General features: G+C 42.8%; 1 protein-coding gene across 6 annotated transcripts in view; it reads right to left on the bottom strand.

The window, feature by feature from the left end:
* Positions 1-19,489, bottom strand: part of SHANK2 (SH3 and multiple ankyrin repeat domains 2) — a 675,150-nt gene that overhangs the window by 393,488 nt on the left and 262,173 nt on the right. The window contains exon 1 of one of the 6 annotated variants that reach the window (XM_039536953.1): positions 7,136-7,143. The exons of the other annotated variants lie outside the window; for them this stretch is intronic. The gene's annotated coding sequence lies outside the window, so the exon portion shown is untranslated. Of the gene's footprint in view, positions 1-7,135; positions 7,144-19,489 lie in introns of those variants that run through there. 6 annotated transcript variants of the gene reach the window in all.

Raw genomic sequence — 19,489 nt, 5'->3', positions numbered from 1 at the left:
CTGCCAGCTGGGGTTCCGTCCACCAGCCCCACTCAGCCCGCTGCCGGCCCTGGGTCCCAGTCACCAGTCCAGGGGGCTCTGCTGCTGGCCCGGGGTCCCGGCCACCAGCCCGGGGCTCTGCAGCCACCCCCGGCTGTGGCCCACTGGCCCCAGCTTGGGGCAGTGAGGGGTGCAGACAGGGGCAAGAGAGGGCACAGCTCAGCACCCCCACTTTAAAAATTGTTCCAAAGCCACTGTACTGGGATATTTTTACGTCTTGATTTGCTGCTTACATCACTATTACGCCATGTGGAACAGCACATTGCATTTGACGTTGAGATTAGAATGTACATGCAAGAACTGGAATCAGAATTTTCTGACTGACTTCCAGCGATTTGGCCCAATGCTTTCTTTTCTAATTAAACCTGAAAAGTTCAATGAAAGCGACTTGGATTTGTCTGTATTTCAGTGGATGGGTGTTGAAGATTTCGAAATGCAGCTCATTCAGTTAAAAAGCTCAGAATTGTGGGCATCAAAGTTTGGAGATCTGCGGAGCACACTTGAAAGTACTGAGAGAGATCATAGATCATGGGGCCTCTATTCTGCCCTGTTGGACGTCCCTGACAGTGAAATTTAACTGTTTGAAGAAAATTGCATTTTCAATGCTTTCAGCATTTGGATCCACATTCCTGTGTGAACAGGTATTTTCACACATGAAATCTGTCCTCTGTCCCTCTCGGAGCCGGTTAACAACTGATCACCCAGAAGCCTGTGTGCAGCTTAAAGTATCCAAATATGTGCCAGACATTGGAAAACTCAGTAAGGAAAAGCAAGGGCAAGGATCACACTAAACTGATAAGATCTGCATTTTAAAAACCTTAATTTAGTTTACATACAATAGTTTAGTTATAGATTATAGACTTCTAGAAAGAGACCTTCTAATGTTAAAATGTATTACTGGCACATGAAACCTTAAATTAGAGTGAATAAATGAAGACTTGCACACTACTTCTAAAAGGTTGCTGACCCCTGGTCTAGCGTGTGTAGTATAGCCTCCCTATTGTCACGATAAGGCTTGGGGTAAAAAGTCAGAAGGTGGATCAGTTGGGTCATGTGAAAGGGAGAGGTCATCTTGGGGGTGAACTACGGGTGTGGTCTGAGTGAAAGAAAAATATGTAGGGGGAATGTGCCATCAGGGTCACTATTTCCCCTATTCTCCTAGGAGAGGTGATTGCCACCAGGAAGGCCATTTTCACAGGGGGGTATGTAAGTGAGCAGGTAGCCCTGGGTTCGAAGGAGAGTCTGGTCAGGCCTTTCAGCACTAGGTTTAGGTCTCATGTAGAGGTGGGATGTCAGGGTTGGGGGAAAAGGTTAATTGTAATCCTAAGGAATCTTTTTGTGGATGGGTGTGATAATACTGAGTATCCCTCCACTTGTTGATGGAAGGCTGCTATAGTCACTAGGTGAACCCTGAGTGAACTTAGAGATAGTCCTGGGAAAGTAGCGGATGTCAGGGAAATCTGTTGGGAATTACACAACCTGGACCACTTTTGCAGGTAAGTATACCGTGTTGTGGATTTTCATTATACCTCTTCTGAGCAGGAGATTTCTATGTGCTGGAACCAAGAAGGAGCCAAGTCCTGAGGCAGAGAATCCCCAGGTTGGGATGTAGAGTGCATCCTTCATTCTTTGATAGGAGGTATGGAATAGATTGGAATGAGATCCATCGGTGGTACTCTTACCTGTCAAAGTTCGTGACATGCCCAAGTCTGTCTCAGTCAAATGGGACCAATTGGTATGACGTGTGCGCTCTCTCTTTTTAATATGACTTTCGACAGTAGGGGAAATGGAGAAAAGGCACAGAGAAGGTCCTTGTCCCACAGAAGAAGGAGCACATTGCCCAGGGAATGTTGCGCCATCCCTGCTCTGTCAGGGTTAAAATGCACATTTCTTGTTCAGGTAAGTGGCAAACAGGTCCATGGTCAATGTACCCCACCACCTAAATAGGTCATGAAGTACTGCTGGGTTTATCTTCCATTCCAGGTCGTGTGGGAACTTGCGACTGAAACGATCCACTATCTAGTTGTGTGTGCCTGGAAGATAGGCCGCTGATAGTGTAATGTGGCAGAAGCACCAGTTCTGTAATTTTAGTGCTTCTGCACAGAGGGAGGGCAGCCTGGCTCCTCCCATCGATTTATGTGTCTTCAAAGGGAAGGTCCTCAGCAGTTGTTTGCACCTTTTTAGGGAAGCCTGAAAGGTGTAATCACAACACACGTCACATAACCACTGCTGAGATGGACCAAGCCACTGTATCAGCTGTGTTGAGGGCTCACTGGAGCATAGGTTTGGCTACTAGCAGCCCTTCCTGGACAGTAGCTCAGAACTGGTTGTACTGTGATTCTGGGACCCAATCAATAAAGCTGTTGAATTTCGAATAGTTAACAGTCATACGTGGCTGTAAAGGCTTGATAATTTGCTATTTGAAACGGAAGTGGCGGAGGAAGAGGCCTTCCTCACAAAGAGGTCCAAGCATTTCCAATCCCCATTGTAGAAGGTGGATCGTACTTGGTGCTGGCATCCATGATGATGGAGTTGGGGGGAAGCGTGGGAAAAAATAAATTGTGTCTCCCTAGGCAGGATGTAATATTTGTATGGGCATGTTTACAAAGTAGGTGTCACTGACCCTGGGGTTTGTCCTATAGTTTTTGTGGGATCCAGGAGAACCTCATTGATGGGGATGGCTATTTTGGAGGACAAGAAAGAGTATAAGATGTCAAGGGGTTTGAGGTGAGTGTCCTTGACTTCTGCCAGGGTTATCTGCAGTGTGTCTGCAACCCTTTTTGTTGGTTCTCACAAAAGTAACCTCTTCCTCAAATCCACCCTCCTGTTCCTCCATAATCTCCTCCGGAGGTTCCAATGTTCTGGATGCCCCATTCAAGGGAGAACATCTCAGAGGTTCATGGGTGAGGCTGGAAGCCCGAGAAGTATGGGGGCAATATATCACTCAGGGGTTCCAGTACGGCCACTGGGGCAGTGGGATAGAGCCCGGTTGTGGCATCCATGGCTGGCCGTACCATGGTGATGGATGGGCAGGTTGAAGGTATACCTGAGGAGCCTCTTGATAGTAGGCATCATAAAAAATGTAAAGTTTTTTTGTTTTTATTTTTGAGAGAAAATAAAGAGAGAAAAACTACAACTAAGACTAACTACTAGAAATGCTAAAGAAGCTAGCAATTGCAACTGGACTGCTAGTAGCTCTGTCTCTAGCCAGGGATGATGGAGAAGGAACTGAGGGAGATTAGCCCTCATGTGCCAGTTAGCCTTGTGATGGGGCATGAGGGGCGACAGCACACGTGCAAGTCTAACGGGCACTGTTACCAAAGTTCTCTGATCAGCAGTGCAGGGATGCAGGTGCACCTAGAGTGGAGCACCCATAGGGACACTACTCAGAGAAGAACTGGCAATATCACTTAAGATTCCTAGTCAGGAAGAAAAGATCTCTCCCAGGCTGAGTCCCATGGTCATTGGCACAGGACTTTGGGGGTCTAGTCCATGCAAGATAGTGCCAAGATATATAGTAAAAGAAAAAACTTGCAGGCTACTTTAGCCAATCAGAAGGCATTTTTTGTTAGATTCTTGCAGAAGCAGTCACATTTCATGATGCAGAGGTTTCTAATCAGTGTCAGATTTTAGTTCTCTTCATTTTACATTAAGGAATTATTTTATAACTTGTATTCTAATGTGTGAACCTACATCTTGGGATATAAAATCCAATTATTTGGCTACACTAACCCACAGTTGTAAAAATACTTTGCAACTCTGTAGCATCTTTAATCTGGATATTTCAAAGGACTTCAAAAAACAAATTAATAAAGCCCTAAAAAGTTAACTTTTCCCTGCTCTTGCACAGGTGTTATGGGGAAGGTCTAAAATACATCTGCTCAGGGATGTCTCTATGAAGGTTAGGTTACATACACAGGTCAATGGATTAAGTTTCAGCCACAAGTTCACTCTTTACTTCCTGATCATATTAACTAACATATAGAACTGAACTGTATGTTAATTTTAAGTTCTTGTTACACTAAGTCACAGACCATAGTGATGCTGCTGACAGATACAAAGGGAAGCCCTCAACTAAGGGGAACAAAACCAACCTATTAAAAATGGTACTACTCATTCCAGCAAATTCTAATGAGAGGAAGTGTTGGCATGATGCAGATTTTCTCCCCCAAAAAATCTAGCATGAGAAAGATTTTTTTAATGATGCATTAAGATAAAGCTGTCAATAGCCTCAATACTTCAGCATCTAGATTAGGGATGAGCATGAGGACCATGCCCACAACCCCAACAGCCAGAGGGCAACTCAGTGCTGCAAATGAAGCAGATGGACCCACCCAGCAACTCTAAAAATGAGGCATTAAAGCCCTGACCTCAAAAAACCTCATGCTGATATAGTTAGACACTTGGAACTATCTATAATGGCATCTTCTTATTGGCTAGCTGCTATTTGTTTCAATCACCTCATGTTGTGCTATGTTTCAAGACAAATACCTTTGAGGGGTTTGAAGAAACCGGACTTCAGAATAATGACATATAAAAGCTTGAAATCATGGACAGGACAGGATTTTCTAATAAATTTTTAGGAACTATTTGCCAAAGTATTGAGCTCCAGACTTGTGAATAGCTGCAACTCTGCCTACTGCAGTAAAATCAGATAATATTAATATATAGTGGTTACAATATGCAACAGAAGAAAAACAGCATCCCTGCTCCAATGAGTAGCAGAGTGGCGTATGGAGCAGGAAATGTAGGAAGAAACTAGGTCAGAGGTGCACACAGCAGCAAAATTGTGGGAAGTTAAGATATGAAGAAGAAACTTGCTCTAAATGTGAAGAAAGAGTAAAAGCCAAGAAGGAGGAAATCTAGCCAGTAAAGAGAGAGGAAAGCTATCTTAGAAGCAGTAATTTGCAAAGAGAGAAATGACATAGGAGAAGGCTATGACAGTCAATAAAAACTAAGAGCACGAATGAGATCTAGCAGTGATGTCAGTAAGAAGAAAAAAAGTATATTTGGATGCTGTTATACAGGATATACTTTTATTTTACCATGTATCCATAATGTAAATATTATAAGCAGTGTAGGAGGTGTATTAAATGGACAAACTTCCCAATTTTACTTACAAACTACTACTATTTGGCTACTCCCCTCCCTTCAAACAAAGCGTGTAACAGGGATGGAGGAACCTCAGGAAGCCAGCTGAGTTGGTTTTCCAGCAGCTTCGTAGCACTGGACCATCGTGACAAGCAGCCACATTTGTGATCAGAATCTAGCCCCTAATTTCTTTTACCTACTTCTTGGTTACAAGTAACATCAAAGTTTACCCTAACTGAACAAATTTAGAAGAAATAAATGTTTCTATATTTTCAATTTGTGCATCTGGCAGTGCTTTGTATACAGTCAGTTTCCGTGTCTCCCCTGCATAGTCAGTTTCCCTTGCTTTGTGTTGGCCTTTCACACAGCAAGAGCAGGATTATGTTGCTCAGAGTTTATTCTGCTACTTGATTTCACAACATACTGCTTTCATCTAACTGTGAACCTGGATAGTAAATAGTAGGACAAAGCATCTGCACTTCCAAAATGTTGGTGGATAATATTGATTTTATTTAGAAAAACAACACCATTTCTACAGATGCAAACTGTATGCAGCACTCAATGGGAGAATCATTCATTTCCAGTAGGAAGTAGAACCTACGTAACTTGTTAATTTGGCCAACTGGCTCACCATGGTCATGCATATACATTATACCAGAATCATTTACTATACAAATGTAATTATGTTTTAGATCCTTTAAAAAAGGAATACTTGTTTACACTATTTTAGGTGCAGTTCTACTTCCACCATGTCATCATTCACACCTGTGCAAAGTGGGTGTAAAATGCTACCACTCTGATCTGGTAACATTGTAACTCCAACTTTGCACAAGTGCAAATGACAACATAGGCTGCAAGGAAAAGAAGAATCTGACCTATTATGTATGCAGCTTTAACACACTTTGCATCTCATTTTCTTCACACAAACATGGTGCTACTCCTAATCTATAGCAGGACAAAAGAGAAGAATCAGAGCCATGACCATACAGGCCATGTAGGACCATGAGTTGGTATAAGGCAACAAGTCAAATGGGGCAGAACAAAAATAAATACTCGTCTGAAAGAAAGTAAGAAACCCCTCTTTCAGGCACAGCTCCCTCCCTTTCACCTCTCTGGTCCTAGTGTTCTCCACTGCCATTCTCCAGTCCCACTCCGCTTTCCCTTCCTGACTGCAGCACAGTCTCTCTGCTGTCACCTCCAGCAGATTTTGTCTTGAATAGCTGTTTAAAATTTAGATCCCTCTGAGCAGACTAGCTACTAACTCAAGTCAGTACATTCAGTCGCTCAGCCTGGAGATCTAGTATCTCAATTTTGTTTTCCAGTGGATGAGATAGGTTACCCCACCACCTTCTCACTGACTTATGTGGACTGAGGAGAAAAGCAAGGGTCTTAAAGAAAACACCCTGGCTCTTTCTTCAAATTGTCTTTGGTTGAAACCAGGAACAGTGAAGGAAAAACAAGAGAGAAAACACAACAACCCATGAGTGGATGGCTCATGAATGGAGGATTAATGAGTGGCTCTTGGTATCTGCAGTGAACTGACCATGGGTGGATGGAAGGGGAAATATGAGAACAAATAATATAGTCTCTGCGGGGAAAGAAAACTAGGGTCAAAATAACGGGGGAAAATATATTGGTAGCATGAAGTATGAATGAGAAAAGACAGAAGGGGGAAATTGATGGGGGATTGTGGAAAAGGAAAGAAAAGACTGAGGAGAACTCAAACACAGAAAAATGAATAAAAGAAGGGAGAACAAATCAGCCATCTCCTGAGCCCCTCTTATGGCATGAGGTCATTTTGTAGGGCCCCTGGCTCAGTCTTCTCACTTTTCAGGAACCTCTGATTATCAAAACAAACTCTTCTCAAATTCAGCAACCCCCCACCTTGAGGATGGATTCGTTTACATAACAAAATATACGGAACAAAAAGTTTTCAAATCTATGCTCCCAGTCTTCCTGCTGCCTTTCCCCTGAAAACTCAGGATTCCCTGCTACAGCTACTCACCCTCAGCAGACTCCATAAACAAATAGTGTTTATCTCTCCCTTCTCATCCCTGCTGCTCTTTACAGTAAAACAAGCTCCTCCTTATCCAGCTGGTTCTACTAATTAAACCTCATACCTCATCCCAGCTGAGGCAGCCAGGGCTAATTGTACAAGGCTGGCCAGCTCCAGGCCTCCAGCCTTTAAAGGGGCAAGTCACCCTGTTATAAAACCCTTCAGGAAAAAAGTTTGAAGAGAAAAGGAAAAAAACCTAAACCGACATATATAGTCAAAAAAGAAAAATAAGAGGAATGAAAATAAATTAAAAGTGTACTAGGGAGAGTCTTAAAAGTTATCACAATGGAAATTTTAAAAGCAAAGTGTTACGTTAAATCAATAATGAAAGTAAATGGGATAGACTGGACAGAGAAGGGGGAGGAAGGGAGCATATGCTGCAGCTCACCTAGGGCAGAAAAATGCCTTAGGGCCTTTCACACACACACACACCTCTAACAATGGTCATACAAGCTAACTGACTTCCATCAAGAGAAGTTTCACTGTGAAATGTCGGAGGAAACAAAACAAGTGCCTTATATATATTCTGTATGAATTACCTCATTGCACAATGTATCTACTTCAAAAATAATATTAATGGCTGGGGAAGAACAAATCCCATAACTGACATTTCTCCATGCTCATATCTGGGCCCGAAAGGTATTTTTGGACAGAAAAGTGACCCTAGTACAATGACCCCATCTCACTCAACCTCTGCTTCCCATGCTTTCTGCTTTCTAATGACTCGTGACCAATAGCTCTACAAAGTTAACACAGTGATGGAAAAGGGAGGGAGGGTAGAGTCTATTCTGGCTCATGTATCAACACAATTGTGAACTAAATTTAAAGAGAGGATTAAATTCTCAGCTACACCTCTGCAGTCTATCTGAAGACAATGAGTGTGTAACTACTGGAGACAGAATTTAAAGAAAGTAGGGTTACAGAGGTGTAACAGGGAATATCCTTGGCTCACAGAATCCCTTACTGGTAAGGCTGCATCAGGAAGAAAGACCCCAACAGGACACTCTGACCCCAGCCCATGTTAGCAGGGCTGGTAGACAAAAAAAAATAAATTATTTCAATTGCAGACTAAACATCTTTGATATGGAGTCACTGACAGCAAAAGCATGTAATCCCACAATGTTATTTTTTCACTTCAGTACACGTGCTCCTTAAGAATGATTATGTAAATTAATCATTCGTATCCCTTCCTTACCAAAGTAACCAGTAAAGGGCCTCATTTTCAAACCCTATAATTAAAGCTGATAAAAAATTGTTGGTGCCATCAGTACCAGGACACTCCTGCCAGATGGTTGGAAGTGAGACAGCTCCTGGGACAGTGCTGTAGACTGCCCCTTCAGAGTAAGGACATTCCTCAGGAGGGCCATGCCAGAAAGAAGCAGTGACTGTGGCTAAGGAAGCAATATATCCTCGCATGTTATATAAAACTTGGTACACCCTGCAGTCCGAGGGGCTCCCACAGTTAAGTTCTGACAGATCCTGTACTTGTGCAGTGACCAGATGGTCTTCAGATAGACAAGGCAGTACTGATGATGGGCAGGGGCGGCTCTAGCAATTTCGCTGCCCCAAGCACGGCGGCACGCCGCGGGGGGCGCTCTGGCGGTCGCTGGTCCCGCGGCTCCGGTGGACCTCCTGCAGACGTGCCTGCGGAGGGTCCGCTGGTCCCGCGGCTCTGGTGGAGCATCTGCAGGCACGCCTGCGGGAGGTCCACCGGAGCTGCCTGCCGCCCCAAGCGCGTGCTTGGCGCGCTGGGGTCTAGAGCCGGCCCTGATGATGGGTCCAGACCAGCACTCATAGACGGAACCAGTGAATCTCTCGCCTTACAATTCAATACGAGGTGACTGATGGAACCAGCCACTCATCCTTTTTACTCATCTTGTCCTCCATTCTGGGGGTCTTTATCAAAGCCGGTTCCATACACGATGTCTCACCTGACCTGGAGAGGTTTGAGGAGGAAGTGCATTTCTTATGGATAGTCCTCAATGGGGATCTGTTCTTGCACCCATGAAAGCACCCTCCACTCTCATGGGTGGAAGCACAGCCCTTGGGCTTAGATATTGAGGGCTCCACTCCAAGGCACCTACTTGGAGGGGCACTGCTGGTCAGTTGAGGCTGATGCACAGGGTGGTTTTCCTGGACCAGACTGGTGTTTCCATAGGCAAAGCTCCTGGGCTTCTTGAGTCATAGATGGAAAGGAGCGACACTTCACAGACATATGTGCCTCAACCAGGTAGTACAGGCAGTGTTGATGTTCGTTACTGATGAAGAAGGATCAAGGGCAGAAGATGCAATTCTTGAATCCAGCAATCTGGGCATAGTCCCAGAGCTGGGGGCGGGTGTTCCCCAAATGGTGAGAAAGAAACACTCTATATTATACTAAAAACGTTAACTACTAACTAAAAATTTACTAATATAGCTACTTACAAATGTTTTCTTCATAAATTATAGAACCATGGTAGGGAGAGGTCTCCCCTCCCTATGACCAGAGCTCTGAGCCCCCCTGCCCAGAGGAGCCCCAAGCTCCTCCTGCACCCCCTGTGGGCTGGAGCCCTGAGCCCTCCCCCTGATGAGCCCCTCCCTGCCCCCAATTCCTGGAGGAGCCCCCCACGCAAAGGATCCCCGAGATGGCCAGAGCTGCCCAAGCTGCACTGTGCCTCCCTCCTGAGACCCCAAGCCACCCTGCAGGAAAAGCTCTTGTCTCTTCTCGAAGAACCTGAGCTTTTGAGATGTACCATGCAGGTTCCAGGGTGGCTGAGGAGATGGCATGTGCTGGAGTTCAGGGAGATTACTAATGAACCCAGGAAGCTGAGTAGCACATACCACCTCCTCAGCCACCCCGGAGCCTGCATGGCGCATAATAATAAGCAAAAACTTCCCCATGGAAACCACCAAAACCCACAACTAGGCATCTGGTGGCAGCAGCTTAGCCTCCCCATGCCTATTATACCCGTCCCCTATGTACGGAACAAAAGTGAAGGAGAACACAATTCTGACTCAGGCCATGTGGCAGTAAGAAGGAACTGGAGAGGCATCAACTGGCACTGCCTCTTATACTCTTGGTTGGGAGCACAAGGAGAGCCACTGTGAATGTTCGGGCCAATGGACACTGCTTTGAAGAATTTCTGGACTCGGGTACATGGTGCGCACGTGTACCAATATGTGGAATACACAAAGGGACCATCACTTGAAGAACAATCTGCTGTTCCCTCCTAGTTTTCAGCCAAGAGAAAGGAAACTCAAAGGGCACATAAGCAAGTAGGATTTTTTTTTTTTAAAAGCAAAAGGTTAGGCTCCTTAGTACCTCACCATTCTTCCTGCTACTAAGACATTTGGTATTAAAAAGAACCTGAGACTTTGCTGCCTTTGTTGTTGCTTAAAATAACAGTATTTTAAATTATATTAGTAGGCTACATTTCTCCATCTCAAAAATAACTGTTAATGAGTCATACTTTTATAAATAACAGGGGATTAAAAAAGGAATCTTGCAGCATTAACATGGGGTTATCTTTGTACAAATATGTAGGTGTTTGTAGTATTTGTAATGTTCTCAACAGTCAATTCCATTGAGAGAGGAAGGCTTGCTCACTAAGATTTGTACGGTAGATTAATAATTGAAGCAATATTAGGAACACTATGCCTAGCTCTAGTATAAGGCATTGTAATTTGCATTTCACAATGTTCCAGAATGTTCCCCTTGCTATCAGACAGAGTGCTGAGTAGATACAAGAAAGGATTTTTTTTAAAGTCAGCCTGCCTTTCATTTTGACCTGCCAAGCCTCTGGTTGGAGATGTTGAATTTACAACAGCAGTTAGAAAATTATTTTATGAATAAGAGCATGAAAAAAGATTCTGCTGTTTACATCATTTTAGTAAGTAAGAGTAGGTAAAAGATCAATTAGCAACTAGTAGAATAAAGTAGACCTATGCATAAAACCCATTATCAATAACTGATTTTGTATACACATCATTTTGGAAGTATTACCACTTACTTTACTCTTACATTTTCCTAGCAGTGATGGAGCATTTAGACACATGATTTCCATTAATTCAATGGAAAATGTATGGCTAAAATTCAATGCACTACTGTGAAAATGGAAGTGTTAGAAATCTTATTTGCCAGTCACACCCCAAAACATCATAGGTTCTGGAATAAAAAAATTGAACTTCCATGTTCTAATTGCACAAAATCTGTTCACCAGACTTAGTCTTGTGCATACAGGACTACACTGAAGCTTAGAGACTGGGAAATGCATGCCCAAGTAAAAGAAGCTGAGATCACATAAAGGAGAGAAATTGCATTAATAAGTAAGTTACACATTCTTCCCTACTAAATCAGCTCATTTCTTTTCTTCTAAGAAAAATCTAGATGTACATGTTCTAGATGTTTTGGGATAGTATTATATCGTGCAGTTGGATTGGTAATCACATCCTAATGCTAATAGCCTTTATTCACACAATTGCATTGCAGTAAGAACTATTTACATGACTTGTGATTTGGCACTATACATCTAGGACCCATTTACAGGCACAACTCCAAGTGAAATCAGTGAGTTGAGCCTGTCTATTTAAGGGCAGAACTGCGATCCCCAGAGGTAACAGAGCCATAAGCAATAAACAGCACAGCTTTATAAACACCGCAGTTTGTTAGACAAATTATTGCTTTTTTAATGAAGTTACAAAATGAGTCAATATAGATAAAGCAGATGAGGTATCATGAAATCTGCATTTCAGATTATGTATTGCATTTGAAAATCTCAATTGAAAACTGAATTCCAACTGGTTTTTCTATTCATTTAGATTTGTATAGAAAAGTAAAGCAAAAGAGAGGACTCCGTCCTCGGCTGTACCCAGTAGCCACTGAGGGCAGTTTAGTGGGAAAATCACAAGATCCATTTGTGGGTCCCCAATCCTGAGCTGGCCAGTGGCTGGTTTAGCCTTCAGCACACTTTAGAATAGCTAGCGAGCTGCTCTAAACGCAACTGTCCACAGCCTCCAAGGCACTTTCTACCTACCAGGGACTGCTGGAGCTCAGTGGTGTATTGGCCACATGTACTCTCCTCAAAACGCCTGTGGCATGTCTCCAGGAAGGGGATTGCATAAGGGTTAGTTATGCATGTGTGGGGCCAAGGGATGGAGCATAGTTTAGAATTTATCCCCCAGTGGACCAAAAACTGGCTACAGGGTTGTAAAACAGAGAATGTTTACACAGCAATGCATTGAGTTGTGGAAGTCTTGTTTAATGAAGTATTAGAGAGATTGGTCTTCTGTCATGACTGATTTAACATCCTCATTCTTGTCTGAAAGAGGGAGCGAACAGCACAGTAATGAAATTTACAGATGCTCCTAAATCACACAAACGTCTGCAGCAGGGACCATGCAAGCACCTAGCATATCATGGGAGCTACCCAAAGCAAATAATAAAATACAGAGGATATACAAACACCAGTGAGAACTGGGAAATAATACAAAGGGCAATAGAGGGATTAGAGGTATGGGCATAAAATACAGAGAAATTAAGGGTGAACATATGCAAGCTAATAAATCTGGGAACTATCTAAAACACTGATATCCTAAGGAGACCCCTGCTGTGGAATATTGCTAAAACATATTCAGGCATTACGGTGGCCAGCATATTGGAGATACAAGTTTGCAGTGTAACATGCAGCCAAGAAAGCAATGTAACTTGCATACACATCATATTAAGAATAAAGTGGTAACAGGCAACTTGGTTCTAGGCATTTAATTACCAGGAAGATATTGTCAAATCAGAGTGTTCAAAAACAAAAGATAAATAATTAAGGGGAGGAAGGTCTAATTTAAGATACTAGGAAAGTTTTAAGAGTAAACACTGTGGGCACTATCCCAATGCCATTGAAGTTCACAGAATTTTGCCAGTGACTTAATTGGCTCTTATTGAAGTTTTCCTAAGTGATGGTTAAGGAGGGAAAGACACATGGGTGAAATCCTGGCCTCGTTGAAATCACTGAGAGTTCTGTCATTGAGTTCAGTGGAACTAGAATTTCACCCAGTAAATCGAAATATTTGAAGAACACAAAAACCAAGGAAAAAATAATTATTTAAAGTGATACAAAGAAGCATGACTACAAATAACTGGATGAATTGCAAGCACAGACTGTGCACAAAAAGGGAAGGCAGAACTAGCTTCAGCTCCTCCTCCTGTGCCCCCAAAACCTCTCACACAGTTATAGTACTCATGTTCTCTTGAGTGCATGAACCACTCTCTGACCCTGGCATGCAAGCTACTTTTAAAATGTCATAAAGGGGGAAAGGGCTGCTCCACACCAGTCACCACAGCATAAAGGTAGCTATCTAAAGATAGTATCACCAGTGGAGTCTCTCTGCAACCCCATTAAGTTCAGAAGGCACTGTGTCACCTAGAACTCTGCTGATGGTGGTACACTTTCTCACTAACACTAATGCTGGATTGTGCCTTAATAGTATTACCTAGTCTAATGAAATAATACTCAGGAAAATTGCTTTGATAGTGAGATCTATTAAGAATGTGAAATAATCTCTCAGTGGAAAGTGGTGGAAGGCTCTGTGCTTGGGACATTTAAATCAAGAACAGACAAAACTCTAAAACATGCTGTATGGAATAATTCTGCACTAGCAGGGGCAAGGACAGGGTGTCACGACCATGGGTGTCAAACCCTGGTCCCCAGGGCTCTGAGGTGCCAGTAAGTTCTGAACTGTCACCCACTAACAATCACCAGAACTAGAAGCTGAACTCTGACAGAGGAGTCCAGTCTTGGGATCTGATTGCCCTGATTGGCTTCCTGCTTGTCTTTAAACCGAGCACAAGAACAGGAAATTGTCCCTGCAACTTGGTTTCCTGTGCTTAGGACTGCTTCCCTTGCACTACCTGCTCCTACTGCCAGACTCTGACTTCCAGGTAACCTGCCCCTGCCTGCCTGCCTCCTGACACGTATCTGTTTGCCCTCTGTCATATCTCAGATGCCCATCTCCTAGTATCTGATCTGGTCTGACTCCCAACTCCCCCTCTGACCGCTAGGTCAGACCACCTACATCCCAGTCATGACACAGGGGGACCTAATTGTCTTTCCATCTAATTCTACAAGTATTGCATTATGAATATTTTAAATCCACCCTGTGTGGGGGCTCAGAATCTTAGTTAAGTGCTGGTACTTCTTGACCAGTGTTCCACTTGCTCATTGTTTAAAGTGCCTGGGCAGGATACTCACTTGGACAAAATATGGTAAAATGAAGGCTGAAGAGTTCAGAAGAACAGGACCTTTAGTATTTAAAGTTTATCAAAGATACTTGTATGAGATTGTGATCATTAATGGTACAGAAATACATACCCTTTTCCCAGAGTGTCCTATATATTGTTAATGGTAAATAACATAGAAGACTAAGCATGATGATCTCTGCATCATCTTGTTATTCGGTTTCAATGCAGAATTTATTTTAGGAACTGATTAATTAAACCCTAGCATCTGATTTTCTTATAGGGCTGAGCTGGCAGTGCCATTATTGTTATGCACTTTTCTGGCATCAGTAAAAGAGGTAACAAATGCAAGGCCTGAAATTTGAACTGAAGTCAAACCACAAATGTTACTACCCTCACTGACCTGTTTCCACCCCTCTTGAAGCACTCATTTCCTCTTGTTTCCTAGACATATTATAGATTCTAGGAGACTTGAGGCGACATTATTGCCTCTTACAACATGATTACTTTTCATTTATTAATATATTTGATTTTCAATAACTATTTACTTGTGGGGGCCCACCAGTGACACACATAGGGTAGGTCTACACAACACACAGCAGCAAGTCTCAGAGCCCAGGTCAACCCACTCGGGCTCATGCTATAGGGCTAAAAATAGCAGTGTAGATGGGCTCCAGCCCGAGTGGGAACATCTACAGTGCTATTTTTAGCTCAGCAGCATGACCCCTGTGAGCCGCAGTCAGTTGACCTGGACTCAGACTTATTGCTTTAAGGCAGTGGTTATCAAACTTTAGCAACCCGAGGACTCCCATTTTGATTTAAAATTTTTGGGGGACCAGTCCATTCAGCCCTTGCCCCACACCCTTCCACAGGTGGGGGTGTAGGGTGCAGGCTCTGGGAGGGAGAGGGAGTGTGGGCTTTGGGCAGCAGTTTGGGTGCAAGAGGGGGTCTGGGGTGTGGGCTCTGGGCTAGGGCAGTGGGTTGGGGTGCGATCGGCACATCCTTCGGGCAGTGCCTTCTAGGCAGGGGACCAGGGGGTCTTCATGCGCTGCCCCTGCTCACAGGCACCATCTCCACAGCTCCCGACCAATGGGAGCTGCGGAGTCCACATTCGGGCTGGGGGCAGCGCGCAGAGACTCCCTACCCCCCACAGGGGCCGCAGGGATGCGCTTCCAGGAGTAGTGTGGAGTCAGGGCAGGTAGGAAGCCTGTCTTAGCCCCACTGTGCCCCTCGACTTTTAGCGTACAGGAGGTGCTGGGATGGAGGGGGAGGAATTGATCAGCGGGGCCCGCAGGGCCCCTGGGATAACCTCAGAGACCCCCCCCCCAGGGATCCATGGACTCCAGTTTGAGAAACACTGCTTTAGGGGGCACTGTTTGTTTTTGCAATGCAGATGTACCCTTAGAACCCTTTTCTTTGTTTTTGTCTGTTTTCATTACAGCAGGAAAGGTCATTTCTCTAGCAGTGATGTAATCCAGTATGGAGGCAGTATGTATTGTCCTGATTCCATTCCAAGAACTACTTTTTGTTTCAGAAAGTGGAGGAAGTAACCCGGGGAACAGCCATTTTAGACTTTGTTCTGACCAACAGGAAGGAGTTGGTTGTGAATCTGAAGGTGGAAGGCAATTTGGGTGAAAGTGATCATGAAATGATAGATTTCATTATTCAAGGAAAGGATCAAGTGAGAGCAGCAGAGTAAGGACAATGGACTTCAAAAAAGCAGACTCTAGAAATTGGAACCAGTAGGTAAGGTCCCATGAGAAAAAAATCTAACTGATAAAGGACTTCAGGAGAGATGCCAGTTTCTCAATGGGCCAATATTAAAGGCACAAACTATCCCAATGCCAAAGAAACATAAGAAAAACAGAGGAAGAAGAAAAATATAGGAAGAAGATACCAAAATAACTCCATCAGTTCTTTAATGACCTGAAAATTTAAAAGGAATCCTACAAAAAGTGATAACATGGAAAAACTGATTAGAAGGAGTACAAATGAGCAGTAAAGCACCTAAGGACAAGATCAGAAAGGCAAAGGCACAAAATGAGTTACACCTAGCAAGAGACATAAAAGGCAATAGGAAGAGGTTCTTGAAATATTCTAGGAGCAAGATAAAGATGAAGAAAAGTGTAGGTTCTCTCCTTAGTGGGGCAGGAGAGCGAATAACATCAAAAATGCTGACATGTTTTGTGCCTATTTTGTTTCAGTCTTCACAGAAAAGACTAATGTCTTTTCAACACAATTAATATTATCAGCAAGGGGGAAGGAATGCAAGCCAAAATGAAGGGGTGGGGGAGAAACAGGTTAAAGAATATTTAGATACCGTAGATGTATTCAAGCCAGCAGGGCTTGAGGGAATCCATTGTAGGGTACTTAAATAATTAACTGAAGCAATCGCAAAACCATTAGCAATTATCTTCAAAAACTCATGGAGGACGGGTGAGGTCCATGAGGACTGGAGAATGGCAAACATACCTATCTTTCAAAAGGGAAACAAAGAGGACCCAGGAAATTAGACACCAGTCAGCCTAACTTCACTGGAAATAACCTGGAAAAAATTATTAAAAAATCAATTTGTAAGCACCCAGTGCAGTGGTTCTCAACCAGGGGTACATGTACCCCTGGGGGTACTTAGAAGTCTTCCGGGGGCTACATCAACATAAAAAGCACTAGCAAAGTCATTACAAACTAAAATTTCATACAGAAATGACTTGTTTATACTGTTCTATATACTATACACTGAAGTTGAGGCATGAGCATGCAGTTTGGGTTGTGTCATTGAGCCACTTGGTGTGGCATGATCTGCTGACCTAGAGAGCCTACTCTTCACACTAGTATATTCAAAAAGGTTTTTAAATAGTACAGTCAGGGCTTTACCCAGCATGGTTTTGAGTATTCTCAACACTTTAATCATTTGGTCAGCACGTTGAAGTACCAAGTCCGTAGAAAGATAATCTTAACAAGAGGAGGATGACCCAGAGTGCATAAAATAAAATATGCAGAGGCAGATGGGAGCGTGGTTAAAGAAGTGGTTAGAAAAGAAAGAAAATAACTCAGAAAGGATAACAAAACATGCAATGAAGTTATCAATCTAGCCCTCATTTTTTTGAGAGATTGAAGATGACAAGATAATGGGCAACAATATTAGAATGAAATGGATGGACTGAGAGAATGGACAAAGAAGGGTTTCATACCACTAAGAAAGATAAATGGAATATAAAGGATATTGAAACCAATGAAGAAAACAGCATATATCCTCAATATCAATATGGTCTGAACACTGAAAATACACAGAATCTGCAATAATGTTGGATACCCTTCTAAACACCCTCTGTCTTTAACAGCAGTATAAAAAAGCGAAAAATGCAGTGATGCATACAACAGATGCTGCACTAAGAATATTGAATACATTTCTAGACACCCTTATAAACAGAACTGTAGAAATAAGGAACTGATGGATTTTAATTGTTCAAGATTGAGAAATATATGTTTTAGAAAAATAAATTAAGACTGGACCTACTTTTTGTAGAAACAAAGCTCTTAAGGGAACAGAACAGACATTACAAACCTATCTGATCTTGTGTCTTATTCAAGAACAAGCAATTTTTTCCTAATTCAAAGAAAGATTAAGTGTTAGTCAAGGGTTTGTGCATAATTTTATTCACATTGAAATAAGAATTAGTTGATGTTCACAGTGAATACTAAGGACATTACTTAGTTTAAAACAAAAACAAAAAAAACCATAGGAGAAATCAATACAAAATATTGTGGTGGGCCACTGCTAATTAAGTGATGGTAAATTTACAGTTACAGCATATTTTCTAGTTTCATCCTGTATGGTACCTAAAAGGCTTTGAGCCACATTTATATCAATGAGAGTTAGGTGCCTTCCTGTTTTTGAAAATCCTACTATCTGCATCTTTAGGCACCCAAAATGCCTTTTAAAATCTGTCCCTTTGTTTACCGATTTACTCACATGGCCTTGCAGTGGTGGGGATAGGGCCAGTAAGTAGTCTCACTTACCCTGGTGTAGGCTACATTTTGAGTGGTCAGAATTGCAGCCACTGTGCTCAAAGAAATGGCAAGAGCAGCTACCAAGTTGCTGCCCCCAGGAGCAACTCACTGGAAAGGGAGTAGGCAAAGCCATGACTCAGGCTTTGGCTACACTTGCATTTCAAAGCGCTGCCGCGGCAGTGCTTTGAAGCGCTAAGTGTAGTCAAAGCGCCAGCGCTGGGAGAAAACTCTCCCAGCGCTGTCCGTACTCCACCTCCCTGTGGGGAATAACGGACAGCGCTGGGAGGGCGGCTCCCAGCGCTGGGGCTTTGACTACACTGGCGCTTTATAGCGCCGCAATTTGCAGCGCTGCAGAGGGTGTGTTTTCACACCCTGCTGCAGCACTGCAAATTTGTAAGTGTAGCCACACATGACTTTCCACTCCATACAACCAAGGAGCTCCCAGAGGCCACAACTCAAAGTTATATTCATATCACCAACTCTGAATAGTTAATGGCAGTAGTGTTAAGAGAAGTTACTATACACAGTTCTAAAAATTGGCACAATAGTTTTCAAATTCAAATATTTTCCTTGGTTTTAAAAGATCATTTAACTGAATTATTCGGAAGTCCCTGGAACAAACTGGATGTATCCCTTTAACATTTTTTAAATCAATGCTAACAATCGACAGTATTCCATCATACTATGTGCTTCCTCAGAAATTACCAGCCTTCAGTTTATTTCAAAAGGACTGCACTTTTTCTTTATCTGTATTTAAAAGCAGATGCACATAAGCTTGCCTGGCTAAACAAATATGTCTAATCTGTGTAGTGTTCTAGGACAGTTGGAAAGAAAAGCACAATTAAATTGCAGTAGTGGAAAATATCCATGTTGTCATATACTTGTTTTTATTTTTCAAAAAATAACTTATGAATAGAAATGTATCAACACTTATCCTGCAAATTAACATTTTCTGCCCCAAAGATGCTGCTCTATCCTTGGTTTGAAAATCTTAAATTCATCTATCATGAAGTCAATTCTGAAAAGTCATCATCATATAATTGTGTGCAGGGGCAGCTCTAGACATTTCGCTGCCCCAAGCA

Source organism: Mauremys reevesii, linkage group 4 (genome assembly GCF_016161935.1).
Source record: "Mauremys reevesii isolate NIE-2019 linkage group 4, ASM1616193v1, whole genome shotgun sequence".
NCBI classification, from domain to species: domain Eukaryota; kingdom Metazoa; phylum Chordata; order Testudines; family Geoemydidae; genus Mauremys; species Mauremys reevesii.
The sequence above is the reverse complement of the archived record's forward strand: the minus strand, read 5'-3'. Positions and strand labels throughout refer to the sequence as shown.